The sequence below is a fragment of the Dromaius novaehollandiae genome, chromosome 7 (genome assembly GCF_036370855.1).
Source record: "Dromaius novaehollandiae isolate bDroNov1 chromosome 7, bDroNov1.hap1, whole genome shotgun sequence".
Lineage (NCBI taxonomy): Eukaryota > Metazoa > Chordata > Aves > Casuariiformes > Dromaiidae > Dromaius > Dromaius novaehollandiae.
Window position 1 is genome coordinate 39,932,166 of NC_088104.1, and position 12,599 is coordinate 39,944,764.

The 12,599-nt window shown below is 45.6% G+C and overlaps 1 protein-coding gene across 32 annotated transcripts in view; it reads left to right on the forward strand.

Moving 5' to 3' along the window:
• Positions 1-12,599, forward strand: part of MAP2 (microtubule associated protein 2) — a 273,633-nt gene that overhangs the window by 122,224 nt on the left and 138,810 nt on the right. For 29 of the 32 annotated variants that reach the window (XM_064515289.1, XM_064515292.1, XM_026116678.2 and 26 more), the window contains one exon: positions 11,366-11,422. The exons of 2 other annotated variants lie outside the window; for them this stretch is intronic. The gene's annotated coding sequence lies outside the window, so the exon portion shown is untranslated. Of the gene's footprint in view, positions 1-10,734; positions 10,993-11,365; positions 11,423-12,599 lie in introns of those variants that run through there. One more of the 32 variants, XM_064515294.1, reaches the window with a different exon arrangement.

Genomic DNA, 12,599 nt, shown 5'->3' on the forward strand with positions numbered 1-12,599 from the left:
TGAGGCTAAAAAATGCGACACTTTATATTTCGCTACAGCAGTATCCTCTCCTTGTTTAACACTGTCAGTGGAGAGCTCGCCTCCGAAAGGGTGTTCAGTGACACCATCAGCTGAGTAAGGCCTTTCAGATGCCTCTCTGCATCAGTAATGAGTGTGCGTGCTCTCATTTTACAAAGGAGCCATTTCTTTTAAATATAACGCCCTCCTTCGCACCCCGCACACCAGAATTCTCATTACAGCCCTCTTTCATCCCTGTATCTGATGTTGGCTGAAGATGTCTCTGTCTTTGCATTTCTTCAGTTATTAATGATTCAGTTGTATTCTTTTTGCCAATTGGTGCGGAGAGGACCTTGGAGCAAATGTGTATTAGTTACTCCATTTATTATAGCCTCTTCTTCCCTTCTGTGGTCTTTTTTAATAGTGTTGTGCTCCTGGTTTTCTACTTGCAGGTTCCACATCATTGCTCTGGGCTTCTGCCCAAATGTCTAAGCCATCATGCCTGAAGACTGACTTTGGTTATGAGCTCTTTATAAAGAAGCGGGGAGTCTCCTTGCCAGTGCTAGGAGCCCCTGTATTCTTGAATCTTTCTTTTTGGAATTTAACAAGTGGACCAACAGCTTCATCTGAACCAGTCCCGCTCCGGGGACTGGCTGCAAGTCTGGGGGGTGGCAGGTCACCAACTCAGTAGAACTGTTGTGTTCCCAGACCCAAACTTATGATCTCAGCAGCACTCTGGAAAAGCAAGGGCCTTGCCTTGGTCCTCTCCCCAGCCCCACAGAGGTGCCCCAGCAGCAGAGAGGGGAGCGGGAGGTGGAATTTGATAGAGGAAGAGCTTCAGGGCTTGTCATGCCTGGCTTAAGGGCTGCTGGCCGTGTCCTCAGGGAGACCAGCGTTCATGTGGCAGGAGCAGTTTCAGCACTGCGGCTTCTCATTTGGGTTCTGGCAGATGAAAAGAAGGCAGTACAAATGAGGCCTGCCTCGTGGCTCACGTGATTTTTGCTGGGGGCTGTACTGGGTGCCCAGTCTGCATAAGCTGGGTTGCACAGTTCCAGGAGCCAGGCGCGTATAAGATAGGACCACAGGACACCTGGACCTTCACTCACTCAGCATTTTAAACACTGTCTCTAGTGTTCTTTTTTTTACTAAAAAAGAAAAAGCTTGACCTACCCTCGGTAGCATTTTCAGGTGCTTTAGCATTAGAAAGATGGGGTTTTTTTGAAATACATCACCAAAAAATCATCTTCGCTGTTAGTTAACCCAGTGAATTCTTATTCCTCTCCCCCCCAAGTCAGTTTAGAGTGTCGTTGATTGCTTCACGTTCCTAAATCATATACTGTGGAAGATTTTTGTCTCTCTTTGGTTTTCTCTGCGTTAGTGAAGCCTATCTGAAACCCTAATCTTTGAGGAAAGATTAAAAGAATGTTTTCCCGAACTCCCCTCTCCTTTTGCCTGTATCTGGGCTCTTCCCAGTTTGCCACCATCTTTCTTACTGTGCAGAAGCCAAATATTGGCACTTCTCCAGCTGAGACATCACCACCAACAAAGAAAATGGAATAATTTTATCAGTGTTTGAAGTACAGCATCCCCATTAAGATAAATAAAAATGTGATTTGTCTTTTTTTGCCCACAGTAAACCTTTTCCTGCCAAGCTACTGCCTAGCTACTGATTCCCTATTTGTCTAGTTGTATATTTGAGGCCTCTTTTCTCAATATGCTATTAAGCCTTTTTCTTGATTATTGCCATTTAGATTCAGGAGATGTTCTGCAGCATACTGTGATCATCTTAGGTTTTGGACCTGCTTTCCTGAGTAAGAAAAGCTCATCTCAACTTGGTGTCATATGCAAATTTTATGTTTTATAAATGCAAAGTCAGAGGAAAAAATGAGATCAGTTTGCTGGGATTTATTACTGACACTCATATCGACAACTTTATCTTTTTTAGTCATGTTACTATCCTCCAGGTGTTTGGAAATTGCTTGTTTAATTATTTGTTCCAAAATACTTGCAGGGATGAGGTTAAGCTGACAGGTTTATAATTTCCCATGACTTCCTTTCAAAAGATAGTGCTATGTTTGGTCTTCTCTGGGATCTGTGCTGAAATCTTATGTGCTCTTTTTCAGTAAGTGTAAGGACTCTCAAAATTCGCTGAACTATGTCTGTCTTATTTGAGCGTTCTTTAACCTGTTCTTTCCTATTCTGACCCAAAATTCTGTTTCCTTTTAAAGTTTATGTAGTGCAGTATTTGTTCACAGTTTCTTATTTGTGAAAATTGAGGCAATGTTCCATACAGCTCTTCGGTGCATCTTTGCTGTGCTTCTCTGCTGAACCATGACTTCCCCATCTGCTTTTCAGGTTGTGGTGAACCTTTTCACGTTGTTTTGTCAGTACTCTGGTGTTGCTGTAGGTCGCTGTTCTGGTGAGCAGTAGTACCATCTTTTGAACATAGCATTAACCGGTGTCTGGATGGCTTACAGTAGGAAGAATTTCCATGCTGGTTGGAGCAACAGTGTGAAAAGTACTGTCAGGAAGCCAGGGAGCTGCTGTTTGGGCTTGTCATCTAAAATGCCACTGAGCAAAGTACATGTTCATCCAAAAGAAGGTCACGTCCTGAGGTATACTTGAGGGATATCAGATAGATTTCGAAGTCCTGTGTTTATCTGAAACACCACTTTGCCTAATGGCTTTCTTGTCTTCCATCCCATTCTGTTAAACAAGGTTTGACTATAATTATGTCGCACCTTCCAGAAGTTTCCCTGGTGATGGCAATTGGATGTGGCATCTTCGGCTTCCTACCCTGAACTCATGGACAGTGTAACTGAGCGCTGTGAAACAGCTGCTGCTTTTCACCCTGAAGGCAACTCCCTCTGAGAGACGAGTGGAGTAGTTCTCATGTACAGAGAGCTTAAAAGTCATTTTGGACAGTGCTCTGAAACTAGAGTAAATGATACTGATGTTTAAGTTACCAAATCCAAGTCTTCAGTCATTAAACCCATCTTAGTCTTGGTGTAGTAACTCCTGACTCAGTGGAGCTGTGGCTGATTGAAGTGTGTGTAAGCAAAGAGGGAATCAGGATCACCATGTTACCCGCAGGAAATCTGCTTTTATGGGGATGGAAACAAGAATCAGTTGCAAGTAGCTGATGAATTAGCCTGCAGTATCTGCTATGTTCATTTCACAATAAACGTAACAGTCAGAATCCATTAAGCGCTTTGCAAAGGGGTCCTCTGCGAAGAGGATGTCTGCAGCGTTCAGTACTCGCCTTTTTATCTGAAGTACCTTAAGAGTATGCATAAAAGACGAGTTCTGATCCGAGTGCACTGGAGTCAGGGAAGTGCCTCTGGTTGTGTTAGCTGGCTTTTGTCTTAGATGCCAAAGCGGCTATTAATTAGGGTTGGTTTTACTGAAAATCTGCAGCCTATGAAGGACAGCTGTTGGATAGGTTCCTCTCCATGCAAAGACCTGGAGTTGCCAGGCAAACGCGGAATAATGCCGTTGCCGCGTCCCAGCGCGGTGCCACAGCTGGGTAGATGTGGGTCAAGCTGGCTAGTCCGCAGCGTTCTCCTAAGGCGACTCTTGTTGTCTCGCCTGCTTGGTGAGGACGGAGCCGCTTCCCTTCGCGCCCAGCTCAAGTAGTAGTCTTGCATGCGCTTCTGCCTGGCTGCCTGTGTTACATAAAGTACGGCTAAGTGAGAAGCAGTGCAGACCAATTCTGCTAAACGTTACTACGTGTTACTGCAATTTCCATTGCCTGGGTAGCTGGATTTGCTGTCAAGGAGGTGGCGAATTACTAGGACCAACCAATTATTTTTAATTTCTTAAATGAAAGTGTGGATATAGGAGAAGATAGCTAGTTTCTAATGGCGGCTTTTAGGAAGGCCAGGATTTAGCTGCTAGGAAAGATATCTCTGAAGAAAAGTTGGTTTTTAAATTCATTTATTAGCATAATGAAGATGAAGAATCTACTGCCGCTTTCTCTGGGCACGCAGAGGCAGACCCCTTTCAGAAAAACTCCTGATTTCAGTACCACATTTCACTCACACCCCACAGGATCAAGCAGAACTTAGGCTTTTGCTTACACCTTGTCCTGAACATAAATGGAGTTTAAAGACTGTCCAAAACCCACAATTAAGCACAACAGATAACTTGTAAATTTTACATTGCAGTTATTGTTTTATGTATATTTAAGGCCATGCCCACTCAGAGGTTACATTTTTAGTTGCATGTCATGCAAAATATGAATCAACAAATGATTCACGATTGTAAAATATTTTATTTATGAATTTAATACAGAATAATAGCTACAGCTTTTGTGATGAGGTGTGACATGACAGTTAATTGAAGGACCACTAGGTTACGTGGTTAAGTGAAGTACAAACTGACATTTGAGTAACATCGCAGTAACTATGATATTTTGGTGTAAGCAAAGTTTGCGTCTTGACTCATCACCCATTGATGGGCTAAGAGAGAGAAATGATCAGAAGAGGCTGTAGTTTTTGTGTCTGCAGTGTTTTCTTAGTCATGAGCCAAGGGACAGCAGGGAGAAACACTCGGTGCCTGTGAGCCCCGCGCCCTGAGATGGCTGTTGGCAGGGTGGCCGCGCGGGCAGGTGCTGCGGGTGCCCGGAGCAGTTCTCCTGGGCGGGTTGGTGCCCTGCTCGAGGGGCCCCGGAGCCCCCGGGGCTGCCTCGAGGGTTGAGGCTGGGGGGAACCTGGAGGTATCAACCCGTTAGGATCTGGTCTCCAAAGTGCCCGTTTCTCCGTCGAGGCTGAGGTATCATGGGAAAGTCGACCTTGCTTTTCAGCATTAGCTGGCAAGTTTGAATCCTGCAGCTTTAAGAGCTTGGTTGAAGCCTCTGCCTGGTTCAGAGGTGTGTTGGGCAGCCGCTTTCCTGCCAGAGACTCTGCAAGAGAGAAGAAAAGGCAGAGCTTTCTCTAAAGATAGGACAAGGTTGTGGAGGAAAGACTAATGCAGACAAGCGGGGTAAATAAATCAGTTCAAGGACACTGTGCTGTGCATACTCTGGGCTTTTGGCTTTTGTGTGTCCTTTACCTGCTGGATGGGACCAAGGGTTGTTAGGTGTTGGAGGGAGGGAGATAAAGTGGAGGATGCAAAAGAAGAGTGGGCTGTAATGGAAGTGAAAGGGGAAAATGGGGAACGAGGGGAACGAGAATGAAGCAATGCTTGGAAGAGAGCTGGGAGGCAGCTTTGGAGCAAACAGCTGATGAGAAGCGGGGTTTTGAGAAATGGAATTAAAAAGGGGCAGCGGTGAGTCCCGGGTCCCTCACAGGGCTGAGCACTCGTGTGATTGCACGTGGCTGCACGAATTGTCTCCGTTTCTCGTTTGTGTGAGGGAGGATTTGTAGGAGAAACGGTATCTTTAAGTAAACCGAAACCAGAGGATTAATCACCTTTTGTGCTTTGGCTGCTGTATGCACCAACACTGCTCTAATAAGGCAGAGCGTGTTTGCCTCAGAACTTGACTTCCCTTATATCCGCAGTTTGTTGTGGCTGTAATTTATGTGGTAATGAAAAATTAGGCAATTTGTCTCCTGGCAGGAAATGGAATTAAAAGCAAAAGAAAAAAGAAAAGAAGAATAACTCACCTCTTTTACGTGCGTGTTTGAAACAGTGAGGAAAGCTAGTGTGGGCGCTGCAGTAGCTCTGGGCTGTAAGGCAGGAGTTTTGTGTCGGCTCATCTGATCTTTGAGCCTCCCTTCAGCGTGGTGTTGACTCCACGGCTCTGTCTCTCAGCTGCCAAAGACGCTGTGCTCCTGCACACGTACATTTCAGTGATTTGTTTCTGTAAAAAGTCATGGCTCTCTCAAGGGACGTGGGTTTCTACAGCAGTGTTGGTGCCGCCAATTATTTCTGATATTTCAGGCTCGTGGAAGCAACTGGAAAGTGCAGGCATCTTCCAGGGACTGGGGAAGTCTCCGTGGCCAGCGGGTTCGTGACAAGGCGCTTACAGGCTGTGCCAACGGGGAGACATTAGATGAGTTAACTGATGTCTTAGTGGCTCTCTGAGACTGGGGTTTGCATCTGCGATTTGCGCTGCCACGCTGAAATGTGGACTGTGACTCTACTCGCTCATCTGTTTGCTTTTTTTCATTTTCTGTGGATGGCTTTTGAATTTGGGGTATTTTGCCCAACCGTCGCTGACGCTTGTACCTCGGTATGAGATCAAGCTGCTCCCTTCCATGTGCTGCACCGCGGGCAGGACTGATGGATTATTGTGGGGTTGTACACAAGCTTCTATTGCAGCTGCTATTAGTAGCTTCATCATGTATAAATAGGAGTGTGGGGGCCTAACAGGAACCTTTTGTGAATTTTGGTTTCTTACTCTTTTACTCTCACTGGTATCTAAGCTAGAAACGAAGGATTCCCTAAGAAAGCCAGGAATATATTTCCCGTGTAGCCTCAAAGGGTTCTGTGCAGCCGTGGCTGTTCTGAAGAGCAGGCCTGCAAGGATTTGAGTGTGCTCTATCTTTCAGCTTGATTTCAGCGACACGCTGCCACAGAGCGAAGTGGAAGTCGGAGCTACCTTTCTAGGTATTCCTCAAATGTATTATTTAGTTAAGAAGAGTCAGCTTGGATTCACAAAGGAGAGATCATGCCTGAAAATATCTGTCTGACAGCTTTAAAACAAGTAACAAGCTGTGATGGCAAGGAGAAAGAGTGGACATAATTTGCCTGGGTTTTGAAGGCTCATTTTTATAATCATGCCCCACAGAAGCCAAGGTTATGTCAGTTGGTGCAAAAGAACGGGCCGCGATGCTCGGCGTGAAGGTGCCTTTGCATGGAGGCTGGGAGGAAGCAGATAATAAGCGCAGTTTATTGATAGGCTGTGGGGAAGGACAGGTAGGTCCCGTCGAGACGATGGATCCGCTGAGCATACAAAGCTGGAGGACCCAGTGGGTGTAGAGGAAATAGTGTGACTCAGAAGGCTCTGGAAAGGCTGCCTGCGTGAGATGGGTAGGTAAGCTGTTGTACACTCACTCTCTGGGGAAAAAAATGTAACAGGGAGACTCAAAGCAAAACCAGGGTCTCCCTGCATCCTGGAACTTCCTGCCCGGACTGTTTAAATCCTGTGCACCTTGCTGCCCACAGAAGCTGCTACCTCAGCCTGCAGCTTTTCCTGACTCCTCCCTGCCATCATCGTCTCCGTATCAGTAACCATAGAGATACCGATGGTGGCTCCAGCCTCGGCCCTCCTTGCTGTGTAGCCCCGATGAAAGAGCTGGCGCGGTATACTGCATGTGCTATGCCAAATTGATTAATTTCCTCTTCTATTTTCTCCTCCTCAAGTGGAAAACCAGAAAAGCCAGGTTCTTCCTCAAATAGCTGGTAAAATAGAATATTCAGATGTTCAGCAGAGGAGCAGGCAATGCTTGCAGAGCCTGGGAAAGCATCCTTCTCCTCTCAGCCTCTCCACACAGGCAGCCGACCCCAGTTATTGTTGTAAATTGTAACACAAAAGGGAATAAAAAGAAAGGTTCCTTGTTCCAGGGCTATTTTTACCTGAGTGGTGCAGTTTCTGTTCAACAGGCTTATTCCTCTTAATCTACGGTAGTGATCATATTAGCTGCTATTTTAAGCATTGCATAAAATGTTCACCCAGTCTTTGCTAAAAGGAAGCAGCCAACCCCCAAGTCCTTTGTTAGAGGCTGGTTGCAAGCTTTCAGCAGTGGTTTGAGCAGGACAATCTTAGGCTGAGGCTCTGGGAGCGTCCTCCAGCCTGGCTCCATGGCGGAGGTTGTGTGTGACCTTGGGCAAGCCTCTTAAGCCTTCTTTTTCCTTATCCTTAAAATGAGGAGAACACTACCCCTTACCTTTAGTGTTTCTGCTCTGTTAAATGATCTGTTAGACCATCTCCTGTCTTGCCCAGCACCTTGCACAGTAGAACCCAGCATGCAGCTGGGTTTTCCAAGCACTCCTACGATACAATAATGAAGCTGAGCACACTGACTTTTGTGAGCATTTAAATTAAAGAGAAAAACCTGCCTGTATGTACAGGATCTTTACAGTTTACACTAGACTTCAGTCATGGTTTCATGAGTCCCTTTATTGAGACTGTAAATGTCTTTATTCCTTTCTGAGAGGTAGGGCGCAGAAAATGCATGCTGCCTAGCATTGACTTGATAATTTAAGCATTTGCACTACCTTGATTTATTGAGATACTTAATGTTTGGATTTCCATTTTGCTTACAAGTGTTCCTGTTCCACCCTGTTGGGGCGCAAGAATTTCATGTGGTGAGTTTGCTTTGTGGCTGATCCTTGAAGAATTTTTTGAGCTGGGGAACATAGGGTTAAATCTAAGACAGAACTAAATGTTCTCTGTTTTCCAGCATTTAGCTGGATTAGGCCCTTCATCACTGTCTCCTCCTGGGCTTTTTGTCTTGTCAGAAATGTGTGAAATGCTATTACAAAGTTTTGCAGGAATATGAAAAGACATATGGGAGAGCAGCCAGGACAAATTTTATAATTAAGATTGTTTCCTATTTGCAGTAACTTATTACAAAACTGTTTGCCAAGGACTGTTTCAGTAGATTGGGTCCCTGGGAATCCTTGCATGGGCAGAGTGAAGGTGGTTTAGATGCTTGCTGGAGATTCAGCCATGGGCTCCGGCATGTAGGACACAGCCTGCAGATATGTATCAGTCTGTGATGAACCACATGAGGTCTGTCAGGAACGTCTGAAAGAAATTCGAGGACAATTTTCAGGACTTCTTGCTGTCCTTCCCCCCTGCCCACTCTGTGCTGTTGTTTCTGGGACCTCCCAGAGGTCTTGGTAGCTTTGGGGAAAGAGTTGGTGATGGAAAGGAGCTGTGGAAGTGAGGGAGAGATCGCGGTGATGCTGTGAACAGCCCCGAAGTTAAATGGTGGAGCTGAGGAGGACGAGGGCAGCATTAGCACTTCCCTGGTTTCCGCAGCAGATGAGCTCTGCAGTGGGAGGTTTGGCAGCAGCCGGCACCCCTTTCGGTGAGTCACAGGAGGCTTTCTCAGAGGAAGGGTCTAAGATTTGCGCTAGTACTTCTCTGGCTGGTTTTTCTGTCCTTTCTGCAGGCCTTTTTGCTGCCATGCAGGTATGTGCTCCACTATCCTCCTTGTCTCGTGCAGGCTGTCTTTGGGGGCTAGCTTCTTCCGTTTCCTCCTCCTCTTCCTCACTGCTGCAGTGATTAGAGAGTGGGGGAAAACTGTCAGGTCGAGACAGAGGCTATTAATGGAGGTGCTTGGATCTGCATATAACCGTGAAGAGGAACAACTTTTTGTTGATACAAAGGTTGACAGCTTTGTGGAAAGCCTTCTCTAGAGTAGTCATGGTTGTGGGGGAAGCGGGGAGGGTATTGATTCCCTTTGCAGTCCTCCACCCCCAAGCTGGTGAAGAGAAGCCCTGGGAATCCATGGGAGATTCGTTACCTCCTCATGCGAACCCCATGTCCCTCTCAAAGATGAAATGGGATTTGTTGGATCTCCTCCCATTTGTTGCGGTAGGAAGATGTTTCCTCCTTCTGTTGACAGAACTTGACTTTCCCTCTCAAGGGGTTTGCCATCGTAGGGGCTGTCTGGGAAGAGACGCAACAACTTACTGTTGGGAGTTGGATCTAGTTGGCTTGTGTGTCCTGCCCGGCAGAAAATTTAAGCTTGTCTTCAGGCCTTCCAGAAGTGGTTGGTCTCATTGGCTTCTCTTGGCTGCCCCTTTGCTGGAAGTCACCATGTGCTGAGGCTGATGTTTCATCACAAAGTTACAAAGCTCAAAAAGAAGCTGAACTCAAATCTCTCAAATCTGTTCAGATTTTCATCCTAAGCACTGGGTTCAGCTATTCGATTTCAGGTGACAGAGAATGAGCTCATCTTTCAACCTTTGTGATGTGCGCGCTCCCTCGCTTGCTCTCTCTTGCGCGCTCTCCCCCTCCCCTTTTTTTTTAAATGCCTTCATCCTTTTGCAGCCCTTCTCTCCAGCTCCTGTCCCTCCCCAGTTGTGCCATGTCTCCTCCCAAAACACTGGGGGATTTCTGAGACTGCCTTTAGCATTTCAGTTAATGGGGAGTTACCGTTCACCAGCCCCCGGTCCTGGTCGCATTTACCTTGTTCTGAAGAAAGCCTTCGGGTAGGTAGGGGAGGCTGGGACCGCAGAGCGGTGGTCAAACGGGACCCCTAGAAGGAACTTGCTTGTGAGCTGAAGTGTGCGGTGAGCACTGTGGCTCCACTGCGTTAGTCTTGCAGGGTCCTACTCATCCCTAAAATCCTGCAGCACTTCTAAATTTCCCCTGCGTTTTTCACTGGTGTGAATGAGCAAACGCAAGGCTCACATACCAGCGGGAATGAGCTGGTTCCAAGCGAAAACAGAAGCAGTAGGTAGAAAAAAAAAAGGGGGAGAGCAAATCACCCTCCTGATCGGTAATGCAGAAAACGCTAAATCCCTCAAGACCTCCTTTTCAGTGTGTACCGTCCGTAAAACCTGTTTCGGATTGGGATCGGCACAGCGATGGAAGTGGGTGTGCTGCTGTCTGTGTGCAGGGCGTGCTTGCGTGTGTTTGGCAGCAGCACAAAAGAAACCAGTTGATGATATTCATAGGATTAAAGGCCTGATTCCTGGGGACGTACTTGGTTGGATGCAATTAAAATGCCTGTCAGGCTTTCGATAGCAGCAACCCCTTGACGAACTGCTTAAGCAGAGGCGAGGTGCAGCATCCTATTGTAAGTGGATGATGGCGGAGCCGGCTGGTTTGTCATCATTCTCGAAAATTCGGTGGCCAGTGAACTCCCTCTTCCTCTCCCACTCACCCTCTTTTCCTTTTCACCACTGCGGGGACTTCTTCTAATTTGCAGTTTTCCTTTTCCTGACGTACACATGGTAGATACAAGCTGGTGGCTTGCAGACTGCGTCTGTCTGGAGATAGGCAGCGAGCCGATGGATAACAACACTCCAGGAGAATGATTATGCAGCAGTTATTTAAGGATAGGCTTTTGTGGTATGGCAGCATATGAGCTGGTAATGATTTTCTTTTAAAAATGTCAGCTTTATTTGCTTTCTGAAGATTTGAAAGAGTAACACCTTTATGCTGTAGCTTTTTGGGTTTAGCCTGCTGTAGATTAAATTCTGTAGGGCTGCGCATTAGATGAATTAAAATGTATAAGTAATAAACTTCTGTGTGTTTATAAATATATATTTATGTGCCGCATACATTATATATATGCACACATCTTCATATACACATATATTCATGTAGGTATATTTATGTGTGTGCATCTGTATCTCTGTATAATGGGGAAAAAAAACTTTCTCATAGCTGAAAACTGTTCTTCATCAAAAATAAAGTATTTTCAGGTTTTTTTCCCCCCTCATCTTTTATTTATATTAACAGATTCTCCATCATATAGTCTTGGACGTGACGCACTGATTGGAATCTGCTTGTTCACAGGTAGGGCACCTCTCTATCTGAATATATTTTTGAAGAATGTGGAATTGCAAAGGAAAACTGATAGAGGGTGCGGGTGGGTTTTTTTTGTCTTTTTTGTTTTGTTTTTTTAACAATAGGTATTCTTCTTCATTCTATCCAACTGTGTTGTGTTGCAGCTTTGTACAGGTGTTCCAATTGTCTCGGTAGGCACTGTGAAGTTATTTTTGACATGTATGCATAAGCTCCAGCTACTTAATTTGTCCTTTCAGCTACAGTGGCTACCAAAGGGTGAAACACAAACCTCAGTGTTTACCTACTGCCTTGATTTAATATACCGAGGGTACAAAAACGTCTCCATCCATATTAGACGTTGGTTCTTTTTAATATAGTTTTTAGCATCAGTGAGATCTTTGCAGGCTAGCAAGAACAGGGTTAAAGTCACTGGCTTGCTCAGGGCAGGTACAATCTATCACAGCGCAGAGCAGAAGCATAGTGGTGGTTTCATACTGTATTGTTTTCAAGGAGGAGGGAAACTTCTTTTAACCCATTTGCTGCTGTCCAAAAACTGCATGTGCCTCAGCTTGGCGTTTTTGTGCACAGCCTTTCAATGACCTGGCAGTGCAGGGCAGTGCTGGAAGAGCATCTATCGGATGGGTTTTTTGACATATCACCAGCATTTCAGAAATCCTTTCTGTGTGCCAACATGAAGCAGACAGACTGTTTTTTATGACAATGTCATTGCTGGCTCCCAAGAGAAGTTTATTGTCCTCTTTACCCTAAAATCTTTTGGCTTTGGTTGCTTTAACCCTTTGGGACTGTAAATGCAGTGAAGGGAGACGAAGGCAGATGAAGGGAGAACATGGAATAAAACCCTGCAGAATCAGACCTGGTAGGTGATTTTCTTTGGATTGGATTTTCAGATGTGTCCAAGGGATTAAGGAATGCAGATCTCATTGATTTGCAGTGGGGACTGTGCCCTTTAAAAAAACAAAACAAAAAACTCCCACCCCAACAACTAGGCAGGGTTGAAAATCTCCTTCTGCCTTGGTGGAGAGAGGTAAAGATATGCCCATCGCCTGTTAACTTCTCAGGTGCCAGTGCTTTTCCAGTACCTCCCTTCTGAACCAGACTTTATCATGTGTGTGCTTCTCAGCTGTCACAAAACTGATCATTCTGCTTAGCTCTGTATTTAGACTTC